Consider the following 16,444-nt stretch of genomic DNA (forward strand, 5'->3'; position numbering starts at 1 on the left):
AGGTCTGGGACCTTGGCAGTCTTAAATTGATTCCAGACCTAATTTGGAGCTATGGAGCTTCGGCTCTGCTAATCACTAGAGGAACTAGGCTAAAGACAGTGTACTAAGGAGGGGGGGGAAAGAAGAGACCATGATCCAGTGTCAAGACAGTTCTCACTTCCAGCAAGGACCTGTACATGGTAATCTAGGGCCCTGAGTGCAGTCCCAAGGAAAGAGGGCCCATGTTCAGTGGCAGCTTCTCCCACACCCTACTTTTGGTTTATGTGGCCCTATGTGACTCACTTGTTACGTCTTCAAGACCACTGGATGAAGAAAAGTGTGGAGGAAAAAGACTAAAGTGGGTCCATCTGGAGTAGGTGTGCCTGAGCCCAGGAGTGTTTTGCTGGGGAACACTGAGGAACTGGCACCTTCAAGCTGTCTGTATCTGCTTCCTCCTATAATTCAGGATATTTTGGCATCTCTCCTCTTTTATGACTCCAGGTATCTGGAATCAGGTCCAGGTACTAGGACAAGGAAATAGTGACAGCTTCCAAGATCCCAAATAAATTTCAGGTCCGTAAATGCCTTCATTTTATAACTACTGAGTGAGTAGGAAGGTCTAGGGATAAGGAGTAGACTGGCATCCCTATGGGCTAAAAGTGGAAGGTAGTGCATGCTGGTTGGTGGGTAAAACTGTGACCTCAAGAGTCCTGTCCTGGATTAGCTGCTTCCTAGTTGTGTGACCTTGGGCCAATGATTTAATGTCTCTGAGCTTGTTCAGCTTCTGTAAAATGGGAATGATATGTACTTATCTCACAAGATGATTGGGTAATTAATTGAATTAATAATACATAAATATGTATAAAGTGCTTAGCCCAGTGCCTGGCATATAGTAAGCTTTGAATAAATGGTAGCTATTAATATTATCGTTGTTAGTGTTAATATGTTCTCAGCAACAAACATCTTCAATCTTAATTGTCAGGAAACATATATAAAAGACGTTCCTGGGGTGCCTAGTTGGTTTGGTCAGAGGAGCATGTGGCCCTTGGTCTCAGGGTCACGACTTTGAGCCCCACATTTGGTGTAGAGATTACTTAAATAAATAAAAACTTTTTAAAAAGAAGCGGAGTTTCCTTATACAAAACTTGCTCCAGAAATATGAACTCTTAGTCACATTCTGGAAAAGTGGGGAGTCCGATAGGCCAAGACGCCCGTCAAGCCTGTTGCCTTCAGCTGAACAGTCTCTGTCCCCTTCAATCCCAGTGCTATCCCTGTGTGATTCCATTGGGCATCTTAACATGGCCCAGGAGGAGGGGGGCATGGTGTCACTCTGGCAGGTGAGGAAGGGAAAGACTGGTGATACTCAGAGGCCCAAGATCAAAACAGTTTGGAACATCTGCTCCAACCTTTTGTGCCCCTTTCCCTACTCTGCTCTCCTTTCTCCAAACCCTCCAGCTTCATTTCAATTTTATTGAACATCTGCTGTGTACCAGGCACTATGCCAGGCACGGGTGGTGCAGTAAAGAACAGAGAGAAAGGCAGTCCCTAACCAATTGGAACTCTCAGTTGAATGGGGTCACAAACTATGCAAATACAATCACACAAATAATCAGTTAATTATAGTTGCAATAGGTGCATCCAAGGAAAATGCCAGAGAGTAATGAGAGTGGATAATGAGGGAACTTAACTTCCCTTGTTAGTCTAGGGGAAAAGGGAGCCAGCAGAGAAAGCCAGATGAGACCTGAGGAATAAGAATCAGCTTTGGCTAAAGGAGGGGGAAGTGCCCTGGGCAGAGTGACTTCCTGCCAAAATGTTACATGATAACCTTATGGTGTGTTGTCTTGACCAGAGGTATTTGATTTTTAACTGGGGATTCCCATAGGGATAAATATTTAATGGTGGGATTTTTGAGAGGCATGTGACCACCTGATAGGGTCAGGAGGCCTTCTCAGCAGCATTCAGACCAAACCATGTGGCCAGGAGGGCTAGCTCCGGGTATGTAGCATGCATGAGTATGAGTGTGAGTGTGAGTGTGAGTTTGTGTGTGTGTGTGTGTGTGTGTGTGTGTGTGTGTGTGTAGGAGTATAATTGCATGCTTGTGATTGTGAATGCTGGTGCAGGTATGTATGGATAAATGCAAAGCTGTAACTAATAATTTTGACATCGGGGCCAAGTAGCAGAAACGTATCTTTAAATCCAGTGATACTCCAGCTCTTGATGGAATTGGGGGAGAGCCGAGAAGGAAGACTGTTCCCCCATGTGCACACAGGAGCCCCAACAGTTTGGTTCCTTGCCCATGACTTGGGACGTCACAGATCACCCATCTCTGCCAGTGTCTGGGACAAAATAGTCAGCCTTGCTAGGGAAGCATTGGTGTTGACGGTGAGGGAGGAGGAGAGGGTTTTAATTTGCCTAGGCTTTTGAAAGTCACTATTTAAAATGTTGGCACCCTATGTATTCTTGTTCCTGGGTTCCTGGCGAGCATACCTTTATTGAGACTTTGAATGTATATGTGCATAAATATGTGTGTGAATGTTGATTGTATGTGCTTATGTGTGTATATGTATATAATGTGTGTGTATATGAATACGTGTTTGGGGACTACAGTATAAATTGTGATAACTAAAAGCCCCTGTGTGGTTGGGGCCAGCAGACATGTTCCTGTGCACCTTCCTTCCCACTATGCCTGTCTCCACAGGGGCTAGGATTATCTGCTGGTCAGGGCTGAGTACCTTCATATTAACAACAGTCTGAAGATGTACTGACCGCAACAAGGCAAACAGAAATAATATGCTCACATTCACCTCCATTCCATAAAGCAAGTGGAACCTGGGCCCACTGCAGTGAATGAGCTTCAATAATTCATCCCAGCTGCCAATGTGATATTGATATAAAGCTAATTTAACACTGGGGGAGCCAGGGGAGGTAAGGAGCAATTATGCCTTCACCTGCAGCATAGTCGCTGCTAACTCTCTGGTGCCACAGTGAAAAGCAGAATCCCAGAGTAGGAAATGGGCTGGAGAGGTCACTTGCCCTTTTCTTTCTTTGCAGGCAGTTGACCTTCTGAGGCTGTTAGGATGATGTTCTATTTTCTTCTTGATGATATTCTTTTCTTTTTAAAGATTTTAAGCAATCTCTACACCCAACATGGGGCTTAAATGTACAACCCCGAGGTCAAGAGTCACACGTTCTTCCAACTGAGTGAGCCAGCCAAGCGCAATGATATTCTTGAAAAGAGACTTTCTCATCCCCATCTCAGCATTCAAACCTGCCAATGGGGAAGGAGATGCTTCTTAGATCAGACTAAGGTCTCTTCTGTATTTCCTTCCAAGGAATTAAAACCTCTGGCACTTTCTATGGGGTATAAGATTTTTTCCAGAGAGAGAAGGAATCTATAGTTAATATCTTAAATGACATCTCACAACCCACTTGCTTTTCTTTCTCAAAATAAAAATAACTCATTTAATGTCCCCAAAATATTTGAGTTCCTATCTTTCCTTATTTATTCAATAAATGCTTTGTAAGCACCTGCTGGTACTAGGGGAACTGAATAGTTTGGAATCTTGCCTACATGGGTTGACAGTTTAGTGGCAGAGAGAGAGAGATTTAACAAATACACAAAGGCGCCTGGGTGGCCCAGTCAGTTAAGTGCCCTACTCTTGATTTTGGTTCAGGCCATGACCCCAGGGTCATGGGATTGAGCTCACTCTCTTCCTCTTTCTCTTCTCCTCTCTTGCTCTCTGTCTCTCTCTCTCAAAATAAATAAATCAATTAAAAAAAATACACAAATAAGTATATAATTGCAAATTGTTCTCATTGCTACTTATTTTTATTTATGCATTAATTCAACCATCAATTCAAAGGGAGAGAATAACAATAAGGAACAACTTTAGAATGGGAAGACCTCTCTGGGCCCTAAAGAATGAATAGCCTGGGAAGAATGTGGAAAGACTGGACCAGGGGCTGGAAAAGGCACATGTTTGATGTTTTACTTCTTTTTTTGTGTGTGTATGCTTATTTTTGAGAGAGAGAGAGCGTGACTGGGGGGAGAGGCAGGGAGAGAGAGGAATACCGAGGACCCAAAGCAGGCTCTGTGCTGACAGCAGAAAGCCCAATACAGGGTTCAAATTCAGGAAGGAACCATGAGATCATGACCTGAGCCAAACAAAGTCAGATGCTCAACCGACTGAGCCACCCAGGTGCCCCTGATGTTTTGCTTTTTGTTGCAAGGAGATGATTAAAGTTTACCGGGGCCTGGGGGGACAAAAGAAATTGGAAAAGAAAGATCTGAGTTCAAATTCTGCCTTTGCCACCTGATAGATGGGTTGCCTTGGGCAAGTTACGTCTCTCCTTCAAGTCTCAGTTACCTCATCTATAAAATGGAAATGATAATGTTTCCCACTTTATAGGACTGTTGTGAAAAATTAGTTAAATAATGTTCTAAAATGCTTACCAGTGCTTGGCATATGGTGTCAATAAATTACTATTATTGCTATTTCAACAAGACTGACAAGACCACCCAATGGGAAAAGAATAGTTTCTTCAACAAATAGTGCTGGACAACTGGGTATCCACATGCCAAAACAAACAAAAAAACAAAGCAAAAAAACAAAAAACAAAAAACAAAAAAATGAAGTTGGATCCCTACCTCACACTATATACAAAAATTAACTCCATAACTCCATGTGGATTGAAGACCTAAATGTAAGAGCTAAAACTATAAAACTCTTAGAATAAAATATGAAAGCAAATCTTTATAACCTTGGGTTTGGCAATGGCTTCTTAAAAGTGACACCAAAAGCACAAGCAACAGAAGAAAAAATGGATAAATTGGACTTCACCAAAATCAAAAACTTTTGTGCATCAAAGGACGCCATCAAAAAAGTGAAAAGACATTTTTCTCTCCCTTCTTTTCTTTCTTTCTTTCTTTCTTCCCAAATTATATACCCAATAAGATTCTCATATACAGAATATATGAAGAACTCTTACAACTCAATGACAAAAAGATAATACAATTTAAAAATGGGCAAAGGACTTGAATAGACATTTCTGCAAAGAAGATATACAAATGGCCAATAAGTACATGAAGAGATGCTAAGCGTCATTAGTCATTAAAGAAATGCAAATTAGAAATGCAGTGAGATACTAATTCACACCCACTAGAATGGATATCTATAATAAAAAATAATAGAGGTGTCTGGGGCTGGCTTAGTCGGTAGGGCATGTGACTCTTGATCTCAAGGTTGTGAGTTCAAGCCCCACATTGGGTGTAGAGATTACTTAAAAATAAAATCTTAAATAATAATAAGGGACACCTGGGTTGCATCCAACTCTTGGTTTTGACTCAGGTCACGATCTCACAATTCGTGGGTTTGAGCCCAGAGTTGGGCTCTGCCTGCAGCGTGGGGCCTGCCTGGGATTCTCTCTCTCTCTCTCTCTCTCTCTCTCTCTCTCTCTCTCTCTTTCTCTCTCTCTCTCTCTCTCTCCCTCTCTCTCTCTCCCTCTCTCCCTCTCCCTCTCTCTCTGCCCCTCCCCTGATCACACACACACTCTCTCAAAATAAATAAATAAACTCAAAAAAATAATAATAAAAGGGAAATAACAAGTACTGGCAAGGATGTAGCAATATTGGAGCCCTCATACAATCCTAGTCAGCATGTAAAATAGTATAGTCACTGTGGAAAACAGTTTGGCAGTTCCTTAAAAAATTAGACATAGGGAGGCACCTGGCTGGGTGTTAAACCTCCGACTCTTGATTTTAGCTCAGGTTATGACCTCAAGGTTCGTGGGATCAAGCTTCGCAGTGGGCTCTCTGCACTGACAGTGCAGAGCCTGCTTGGGATTCTCTCTCTCCTTCTCTCTCTGTCCCTCCCCTTATCGTGTTCTCTCTCTCAAAATAAATAAAAATAAACTTAAGAAAAAGTTAAAGATAGAATTACCATATGATCCAGCAATTCCATTCCTAGATATATACCTAAGAGAATTGATAACAGGTACTCAAACAAATGCTTGTACAAGAATGCTCACAGTAGCAATATTCACAGTAGCCAAAGGTAGAAACAACACAAATCTCCACTGATGGATAAGTGGATAAATAAAATGTGGTATATCCATATATGGGAATATTATTCATCAATAAGAAGAAATGAAGTACTGATGTATGCTACATGAATGAACCTCAAAAACATTATGCTAAGGGAAAGAAAGAAGACACAAAAGGTCATGTAGTATGATTTCATTCATATGAAATGTCCAGGATAGGTAAATCCATAGAGATAGAAAGCAGATTAGTTGTTGCCAGATGTTGGGAGGGGGAATGAGGTGTGGCTACTTGATGGGTATGGGGTTTCTTTGGGGGATGATGAAAATGTTTTGGAAGTAGATAGAGGCAATGACAGCACAACGTTGTGATTGTACTAAGTGCCAGTGAAGTATATACTCTTAAATGGCTAGTTGTATCTTAGTTAATTTTACTCCAAAAAAAAAAAAAAAAAAAAAAAGGCAGATTCCTGGCCCCACCTTCAGAGCTTTTGACTTAATACAACTGGCATGAGGGCTAAGAATCTGAATGTTATACAAGTACCTCAGATGCCTTTGATGCAGGTGGCCCAGGTACCATATGTTGAGAAACTTCACTAGGCTATGTTAAACTTCCTCTGATCCTATCCCGTAGATCCCTGAGCCTCTCCTTTTGTAAGCCACCTGTAATTGTAATTATCCTGAACCTCTTTCCCCCTAAACTGTAAACTCCTTGAAGGCAGGGCCCATGTCTTCCTCATTCACCATAAGATCCTCAGCATTTGAAAAGCATCTGGGCATTGCACGTCCTCAGCAGATATAGGATGAATTGAATTACTGAATTGGATTAGCTGGAAGGGTAATCCAGGGTAAAATGGAAGGGTAAAAGGGAAAAATCCCAAGGTGTCTCTAGCCCAGGAACCCATAGTCTGTGTAGTGAGTCCAGCATTTGAACACCCTTTTCTTTAGGACTTCTATCATATGACAAAGTATATCAGTCCCTGGTGTGGAAATCAGCACACTCTGGTTTGGAAAGGCCTTCCCCAGTACCCCCTACTGGGCTCTTCATGGGAGGTACATCTAAGGAGCTCATGGCCAAGCTTGGGCGCAAGTCTCTGTTCTAAGACCTGTGGACGTGGCATTCAGAGGTGCACACCCCTGTAGGCATTTCTTGGCTGGAAGACCCTGGCCAGGTTTTCTTGGCCTCCTGGCTAATCCCAGTGCCTTTTGGCTGGGTGACAGCTCTTATTCTTGGCTGCTTCCACGGTGCCTTAGAGCATACAGTCAGCAGAATGGCTTCCCTCACTGTCGCTGAACTGGGCCTGGGCCATCCTACTGTGTCCTGTGTTGACTTCTGAGGCTAAATCCACACTGCGGGAAGCGTGATGTAGCCAAGAGGTGTCAGTGAGGCATCTCAGGGACTGGCTGGAGCCTCATGCCTGGGCCTCCCACATGGGGCCTGCACAAATGCGATTCTCTCCTCACTGCTCTTACCTCTCTCGTCCAGGTCCCCAGAGTCCCCCTCCCCTCTGTGTCTTCTCTGACTCTGCACTAAATTTATGATTGTCAATCATATCTGCTTACCACACACGGGAGTTCCAGAAAACAGCCTGCATGGATGAGAGTTAAGGGCACGTGCATTTACAGGGTGAGCTAAGAACCAAATCACAGAGTCCTAGATATGCAGCCATACCCTGCCCTACAAGGAGAGTCCCATGTAGCATGTGCAGAGAAGCTTGGACTGGACGGGATATACATCAGGAAGGAATGTGTATTCAGTATGTGCTTCACAAAGGATGAGCTGTACAATAATCTCACACTGTGAGTAATCTCTCCATTCCACTTGGGACTGGAGATACAGTCTCGGGTCTTAGCAACAATAGGTTTTATGGGGCTTGCTCTGGGCAACCATGGTTTCTTACGTTCAAGTGGTCCCATTCAATGGTCTGTGGGTCTCCTAATACCTAGAGGACAAGGTTGTCCTGTAAGGGGGTGAATTCTCTGCACCTGTCAGGGAAGCCTGCAGGGATGAGGTAGGGGACAGGATGAGATGACCTTGTGGTCCTTTCCATATCTGGCCCTATGTTCTAAGTTTAAATGGATACTGTTGTAAGGTGTCAGACATTGTGAATCACTAATTTTTAGTCTTTGTGCATCATGGAAAAAAAAGTACCCTCTCTCTGCCAGGCAGATGGCCTATCCTGGGAAACCTGAAGGAGCAGCTGGGCAAGGGGTGGAGGTGGGATGGGATGAGGAAGAGAAAGGCCGAGAAGTGTGTACTGGGTTTTTTGTTTGTTTGTTTGTCTGTTTTTGTTGTAGAGAAAGAGGAAGTGAGCAGGGGAGAGGGGCAGAGGGAGAGAGATAATTTTTAAAAAAATTTTTTTAAACATTTATTTTTAAAAGACAGAGAGCAAGTGGGAGAGGGGTAGAGAGGGAAGGAGGCACAGAATCCAAATCAGGCTCCAGACTCTGAGCTGTCAGCACAGAGCCTGATGTGGGGCTTGAACCCATGAACAACCTGAACCGAACAACCTTAGCCGAAGTCAGACGCTTAACTGACTGAGCCACCCAGGTGCCCTGAGAGAGAGAATCTTAGAAGCAGGCTCCACGCTCAGCGCCGTGCTGCATCCCAGGAAGCTGGCATCATGACCTGAGCTAAAATCAAGAGTCAGGCACGTAACCAACTGAACCACTCATGTGCTCCGGGTCCTGGTTCTGTTGTACTCCAGCAAACCTCTTAACTACTCTCAGCTTCAGTTTCCTCATTTGTAAAATGTATTGGAAAAAGTAGTAATAATCATCCCCATTTTATAGATGAGGAATCTGACACTCAGAGAAGCTATCTGGCTCAAGAATTCATACACTCGGGATTCAAACTTAGGTGGTCTGACTCTAAAATAGAAGCTCTTCATTACTAGGAATTACTACAGGGGTGGGGGTGTGCAGGATGAGCCCGGGGAGGAGGAGATAGTGTAACATTTTATGCGGACATCCACTGTTAAATGTTTCCTGGTTTCCAAATTGTTGAACTGAGAGTGTTTTAGCTTGAAGGGAACGCGGTATTGTGGGTGGGCAGGAAGCAAAAGGAAGGGAGACTCAATGTGACTGTCTCATGCTGTTTCTTTCTCGGGTTTACAGCCTCAGGCAGGCCCCAAGCACGGGAACAGTCACGTTAGCACGTGCCTAGGGCTCCTGTCCCCCAAGATGAGAACGTGAAGCAGGCCTTTTCTGCAGGGTGCCACTGCCTCTCCCTTCCCCCCAGCAAGCCAACGTTTGGAGGCGGGAGGATGGGGTGCAGCGGTTGCCACAGTTTACGCTCCTCCAGAGCTTCAGAGCAAGATTTCCCCAAAAAGCCATATTAAATAAATAAGAGGAAATTCAGCAGATGGGAACATGAATCAATGAAAACTCCCATATGAGTGCAAAGATTTATGTCAAAAACCAAAACATCAACATCTGGGAGCTGCCGCGTCTCCTCTTGGCTGCTCGTTTGGAATGGATTCTCAGTGTCGCTTTCCGCCTCTTTCTGGCCCTGGGAGAGGACAGAAAGAAATAAAGAATGAAGCCCATTTAAAAAATAGTCATTTTTAATCAGAAATGAACGCTGTTTTCCCCCTCAAGGCTGGAGGGAACGTGATCCGGGCGGCGGGGTTGAGGCGCTCGGCCCCGGGATCACGGGGAGACGGAGCCCCCTGCCGGACGCGGAGGGGCGCCCGCCCCACGCTCCTCTCTGGGGTCCATTACCTCCAGATTTCACAGCTGCCAGGCAGCGCTAGCGCGCACCCGCCAGCGCCCTCCGCACTGCGGCCGCGCTTGGCGGTTCCGCGGCGCCCGCGCCCCAGCCAGCCCCTCGCCTCCGTGGGGGCTGGGCGGGGGGGCGAATCCGCGGCGCGGCCCGCTTCTCCTTTGGCCAAAACAAACCTCTGCCTGGGTTTCTGGGCAGAAGGATCGGGGACATGCGTGCGGCGATAGAGGAACCTAGGTCTGAGGAAGATGGAACTGAGCTCAAAGGCCATCCTTAGCTCTCAGCTCTCAGCCGAGGGCCGTGCAGACATTAAGAGGGCAGGCTTTGGATCCTGATATCCGGGTTCATATCCCAGCTCTGCCGTGCCAACTGTGTGATCTTGAGCAATTTAACTTCCCGGGGCCATGGTTTCATTATCTGTAAAATGGGAATAATAGCACCAGCCTCCAAGGGGACTTATGAAAAGCAAATGAGAAAACGCACGTAAAGTACTTAGTAGAGCACTCGTATACATAAAATTGAACGCTCATTATCATCATTAGGATAAAAGCTCAAATTCTCATCGTAGTCTGCAAAGCTCTGCATAACCCATGCTGGTAGCTCTGCGGCCTTCAAGAGGCCACTGTCCCCCTTCATTACTGAGCTTCTGCTGGCTGCATTAACCACCCAAAAGCCTAGTTCCCTTCTGCCTCAGGACCTTTGCGTGTACCGTTTCATCTGCTTGCAAGGCTCTTTTCCACCCTCCACCTCAAACCAGCCTGTCCTTTCTTTGAGCCCGAATTTACTTGGCACATCATCTGGGAAACTCTCCCTGATTTTCCCCTCCCCAAATGTAATCTCTGCCCTCTGTTCTCATAGCAGCTGGGCTTCTCCTTGCTAGCAGTGCTCCTAGATGGAATGTATCATCAGTTTTATTATGTTTAATGTCCACCACCCCCTGAACAGTTTGCCCCATGGGGCCAGGAGCCTCTCCTATTGCAAGCCCAAGCCCTGGAACAGTGACTGGCCTAGGACCTCTATTTGTTGTGAATCACCCAGCATGGCTGGTGGGACCCTGAGGCCTGAGGGAATCTTGAGTCTTTTATACTGTTTCACCAGTTCCTTCCAACAGGGGCCTTCAAATAGAGACACACTCTGCTTTAGGGTCAGAGCTCTTACCTCTTTGGCCACTCCGGCTCAGAGCAAACAGCTCTGAGGATACCGTCCCCTGCCCACAAATGCAGTAGGAATGCTGCCACCCAGAAGCAGAGAGGCAGGTAGGAGCAAGGGGCTGAAGGGCAGGTGAAAGCTGTACACCCTGCTCCCCACGTTGAGCTTAATGAGGAATGTTCACAAGGGTGGCAAAGGAGATCTGCAAAAGCTCAGCTAAAAACAGGAGTGCCTCTGGCTTGTGAGCTGCCAAATCCCAGGCAGTGGAGGGAGGCCCCTGCCTAAGCCAGCCTCAGCGCCCTGAGGGTGCTGTTCTCACCTTTCACACCCACCTCAAAGCTCCACTGATCCCGCTACATCTCCTCTCACCACCCCCAGGGCTTTTTTTTTTTTTTTTAAAGGTTGGATTCACAGCCTTCATTTGCTCTCTTAATGGCAGCCCTGCCTGCTCTCCTAGATTCCAAGAGTCAGCCGGCAAAGGGTCTGAAGGCTTACAGGGAAACTGTTTAGAGTCTTCTCTGCTGAGGCCTGACTGAGGTTAGGTGGGGGTTCCTTCAAAGACTCGATGAGACCACCTTTCTTTGTTCAGGTCCCCTCCACCCTCCAGCTCTCAGAAATCTGCATCTTCTAGCAGTATCCAGAGAATTCTGACAGGTGAATCTGAGGTCACAGCAGGACATCTAATGGAAAAGTCTAGCAGATGATGTCAGGCTAGAACTCAGGAAAAAGAACAAGGCTAAGGCTAAGCCTAATAATTGTTGCCATTTATTGAGTTCTTTCTGTGTGCCAGGTGCTATGCTAACTAAGCACTTTACATGTGATGGCTCAGTGAATCCTCACATCAACCCTGTCAGGAAGGTACCAGTACTATCCCCGTATCCCCATTTCACAGATGAGGAATTTAGGCTCAAAAAATTCAAGTCACTTTCCCAAGTTCACACAGCTAGAAAATGGTGGGAGATTCAAACGCAGGCCACTAGGACTCTGGAATCCAAACTCTTAACCACTCTCTTCTCCTTTTTTTTTTTTTTAATATAAAGTTTATATATTTATTTTGAGAGAGTCCACACACGTGCACATGTGGGCACGTGTACACACGCGTGTGCGTGCACGAGGGGGGTAGGGGCAGAGAAAGAGGGAGAGAGAGAGAATCCCAAGCAGGCTCTGCACTGTCTTTTTGCAGCCCAATGCAGGGCTCTATCTCATGAAACATGAGAACATGAACTGAGCCGAAACCAAGAGTCAGATGCTCAATCAACTGAGCCACCCCTGCGCCCCTAGAGTCTCCTCTCCTTTAGGAGTCAACAACACAGAAGAGAGTTCAAGAAAAGGGCATTGGACAGAGAACTGAAACATGGGCAATGCTTGGACTCAGGGACAGGAGGAGGAAGAGGCAATGGCAGACACAGAATGATCAGAAGGTAAACCAACACAGGAAATGCAGTAGAAGGGAAGCTGGGGAGAAGACAGATTCAAGGGCCTGATGCAAAAGATGGTGATTTTTGATGGGCCCTGGGGACTAAGTAGGTGTGGGAGTATCTAGCACCTTTGGGGTGTCTGTGAAGATCATGAGAATTCCAGAAAGAAAGCTAGAGAGAGAAGGCTCACTTCATCGACTCCTAAGTCTACAGTCCTGGTCTTTCCTGGATTCCAACTATATCCTGTCTTTAGGGTCCATTAAATGTCCTTCCGCTCCTCCATATCCTGATCAAATTTTTCTAAAAAACTAGCTTAATGAATTTCTAATACTGGCAGTAAAAGTCAAAACTTATGTGGGGGAGGGCAGAGAAGGGAGTTGAGCCAACCCTGAGTTCAAGGTTTCTTTCCTGAATGGCTTGGGGAAATGATACAATTGACAGAAATAAGGAAGTGGGATGATGAGGTGGTTTTGTATGTGAGAATTAAGGAGTGGACAGTCAACTGAGTCAAGTGCTCTGGGCCAAGGAGATTGATTGAGCAAAGGCCCACTGGTGGTTAATGAGGTGGTCTTTGACGACCGCACTGACAGCTGTGTCAGAAGAACAGCGATGGAAGCTGGGAGACAAAACTGAAAAGCAAAGGAGTCGTGAAGTTATAGGAAGCAGTGTGTGTGCTACTTAATTAAGAAATCTGGCAGTAGAGAGAATGAAACAGAATGGTAGCTGAAAAGGGCAGGAGGATCAAATGAAGGATTTTCCTCCCAAGATAGGAAAGGCTCTTGTATATTTCATAGGCTCAAAGAAAATAACCAGTAGAGACACGTATGCTTTGGCATGAGGGTCAGGTTAATTATAGTGACAAGGTTCTAGAAGAGGCAGGAAGAGAATGGGACTCAGAGCAGAGTTTGGCCTTAGAACAAAGGGAAGAGACAGACCTCTCCAAATGAGTCTATGTTCTTGTCATTTCCTCTCCTATTCATGCCTTACATTTATTTGTCTAGTGTGCAACTAAACATCCACAGCTGTACTCACAGCAGCTCTCAAGTTAGAACCTTCTTCATCACCTTTTATTGACCATGTGCCAGGCAATTTATATACCGTTATCTCACGAGAAGCCTACAATTGTCATTCCCATCTTAGAGATGAGGAGTGAGGGAAAAGATTTTATAATTTTTTTAAGCCTTTTAGTACTGTTTGACTTTTTCCTAGAATAGGGGCTCTTTTAACTGACCATTACTTAACTGAGGGGTAAAGTCCACTGAATGTGGCCTGCTCCCTGTCCTTGGCAGGCAAGCTCTTCCTTAACACACTTTACACTTAAGCACAAATTGTTTGATCACCTGGCCAACCTTATGTCCAAATTCTACCAGGTAGAAGACTTCCTATGACATGTTCATTTTAAAATAAAAACAAAAAACTTGTACAAAGGACCTGGCATTTCTAATAAAAATTTCTACTAATAGGGGTACCTGGCTGGCTCAGTCAGTAGAGCATGTGACACTTGATCTTGAGGTTATGAGTTCAAGCCCCACATTGAGTGTGGAGATTACTTAAAAATAAATCTTAAGGGCGCCTGGGTGGCTCAGTTGGTTGGACAGCCAACTCTTGATTTTAGCTCAGGTCATGATCCCACGGTTGTGAGATCAAGGCCCGCGTTGGGGTCTGCACTCACAGCATGGAGCCCACTTCGGATCCTCTGTCTCCCTCTCTCTGCCTGTCCCCACTCAGGCTCGTGTGCATACTTTCTCTCTCTAAAAAATAAATAAATGTTAAGAAAATTTTTTTTAAATCTTAAAAAACATTCCCACTAATAAAAAGCAACAAGAACTAATGTTAGTGCTGAGGTGATGACTCAGTCTTCTTGGAGACAGGTGAGGTCACTGGATGGGTCTGGATGCAAATGAGAATTTAACTCCTCTAATCCATTCCCCACACAGTAGCTGGTAGCCTCTTTAGGATCTCTGTGGTCTGATCATGCCCTTGCTTCCTTCCTTGGTGTCCCATGCCCTCAGGACAGAGTCCAGACATCTTCAGGGAGGGGGGCTTACTAGATGTTATGATCAGGCTATTTATCTCTCCAGATTAAAGGGCTATCCCTATCTCATACCACCCCCTCGCCTACTTCCCCCACTGTCCCACTCCCCACCCAGCTACAGCCACACTGCTCTTAAGTTGTGCTCTCTTTGCCTCTCTGAGACTTTGCACCGGCAATTTTCCCTGCCTGAACTGTTGCCCTTTCCCTTCTTCATCTCGCTAGATCCCAGACCTCATCATTCAGGCTCATCAGTCAAGATGTCATTGCTTCCAGGAAGTCTTCCCACCTTCCGTACCTAGGTGTTCTCATAGCACCTGTACTTTCCCCACTAAAGCTCTTGCTGGTCTCCAAAAAACCACACTTCCTAACATTTGTCTTCCCCTCTGCACTGATTGTGGGCTGACTCTATGAACTGCTTTAGCCAACAGGGTATAGGTGCAGGTTCCAGGTCTAAAACTCAAGAAGCCTGGCAGCTTACACTTTTGTACATTCAGAAGCTCTGAGCCACCATTTAAGTTCAGCCACTCATTTGGGACGGCCCTGAGACTACATGGAGAAGGAAAGAGGCTCAGCTGTTCCAGTGTCCTGGTTGAGCCTTCATAGGACTCCAGCTGCAGCTCAGGTGCCGTTTGACTGCCACCTCATGAGAGACCTGAAGTGAGACCAGCAGAATTGCCCAGCTGAGCCCAGTCAACTCACAGAACTGTGAGAGATAATAATTGTTTTAAGCCACTAAATTTCAGAGAATTTGTATGCTGTACCAAGACACCATTCTGTATTTTATTTGTCTACTGAGTGTGTCTGCCCTGCTAGACTATTTTCTCTGTGAAGGCAGGGACCACATCCATTTTTAAAAAATTGTTATATACCGGGACATTCTCTAGCACAGAATAAGCACGAAAATATTTGATTAATGTAAACCGAGACTCAACAACAAAAAATGTCTGGAACACTGGCTGTGATGAGTATACAGTGTCATGAACAAAAGGTAATGAAGTGGCTATCTGGGCAGTAGGTTCCTGATGTTAAGTTAGACAGCTTATCTCTGTAGAAGGACTGGGTCAAATTGACTGGGCCACAAGCCAACAACGGGGAGCAACCTTGGGAGCTGAAGAAGAGAATGGCCAATGGTTTTAGCAAAGCCAAAGGCACGGGAACAAAGTTGTCATTCTGATGGCGCTCCTCTGGGCAACACTGAACAGGTGATCTGCTGTGCCAGTGAGACTTCAGCTGCCCTTGCCATCTACACAGTGGTTAGTTGTTTAGATTTCTAGGAACAGATGTCATAATGTCATTTTACACGTGGAAACAGACACCTCATCTTCACAATTTTTCAACCAGCTTCAAACATGAAGGGCCCTTCAATGTTTGTATATGGAATGAATACGTTCCTACCCAAATCAATAAATCCCTGATTGGGGTCTGGTGCTCTTGTCTGTAACTATCATCAGCACAAGGTGTCCAGTCAACAGACATGGTTTGACAGTTTGTGTCAAGCTCTATGCGGGACAAAAATGGGAAAATGCCATCCCTGCCCCGGGGGAAAGAACTGGGGAGACTAGACTTACACAAATGAGACAATTAAATAACAGGACAACATATAATTACTGCTAAATTGTGTGGCAATAAATTAAGTGGTAAGGAACTGGGAAAAGCGGAGAGCAGCGAGGGCTCCAATAGTTGGGGAGTATTTACTGAAGAGCTGGATGTGGCCGAGCCTCAGGGCATGAAAGCAACTGCAGACAAGCTGGCAGGAATTAAGGTGCAGAAGTCCAGGGACAAAGAACAGACCCAAATCAGCTATTTTGGGGCAGCAACACAAGGAATGTGAAAGGTGCCTGCCCCGAATCCCAAAGCAAGTGTATCTCTGAACCCAGTTTCCCAATATTTGTACTCCTAGGCCTTTATTTATTGTTTTTTTCTGCTTGCAATGGCTTTCTCCCTTCTCCACCTAGGAAACTCTTTCTCATATGTAAAGATGCAGCTCAAATGCAATGACTTTTTTGAATCTTTCCTCAGTATCCCATAGCCCAGTATTCACGATTCTATTGCAACAGATCTATTGTTTTTCCCTACTCACCTCCTCTGCCACTGCAATTA

This window comes from Lynx canadensis, chromosome A1 (assembly GCF_007474595.2).
Source record: "Lynx canadensis isolate LIC74 chromosome A1, mLynCan4.pri.v2, whole genome shotgun sequence".
Lineage (NCBI taxonomy): Eukaryota > Metazoa > Chordata > Mammalia > Carnivora > Felidae > Lynx > Lynx canadensis.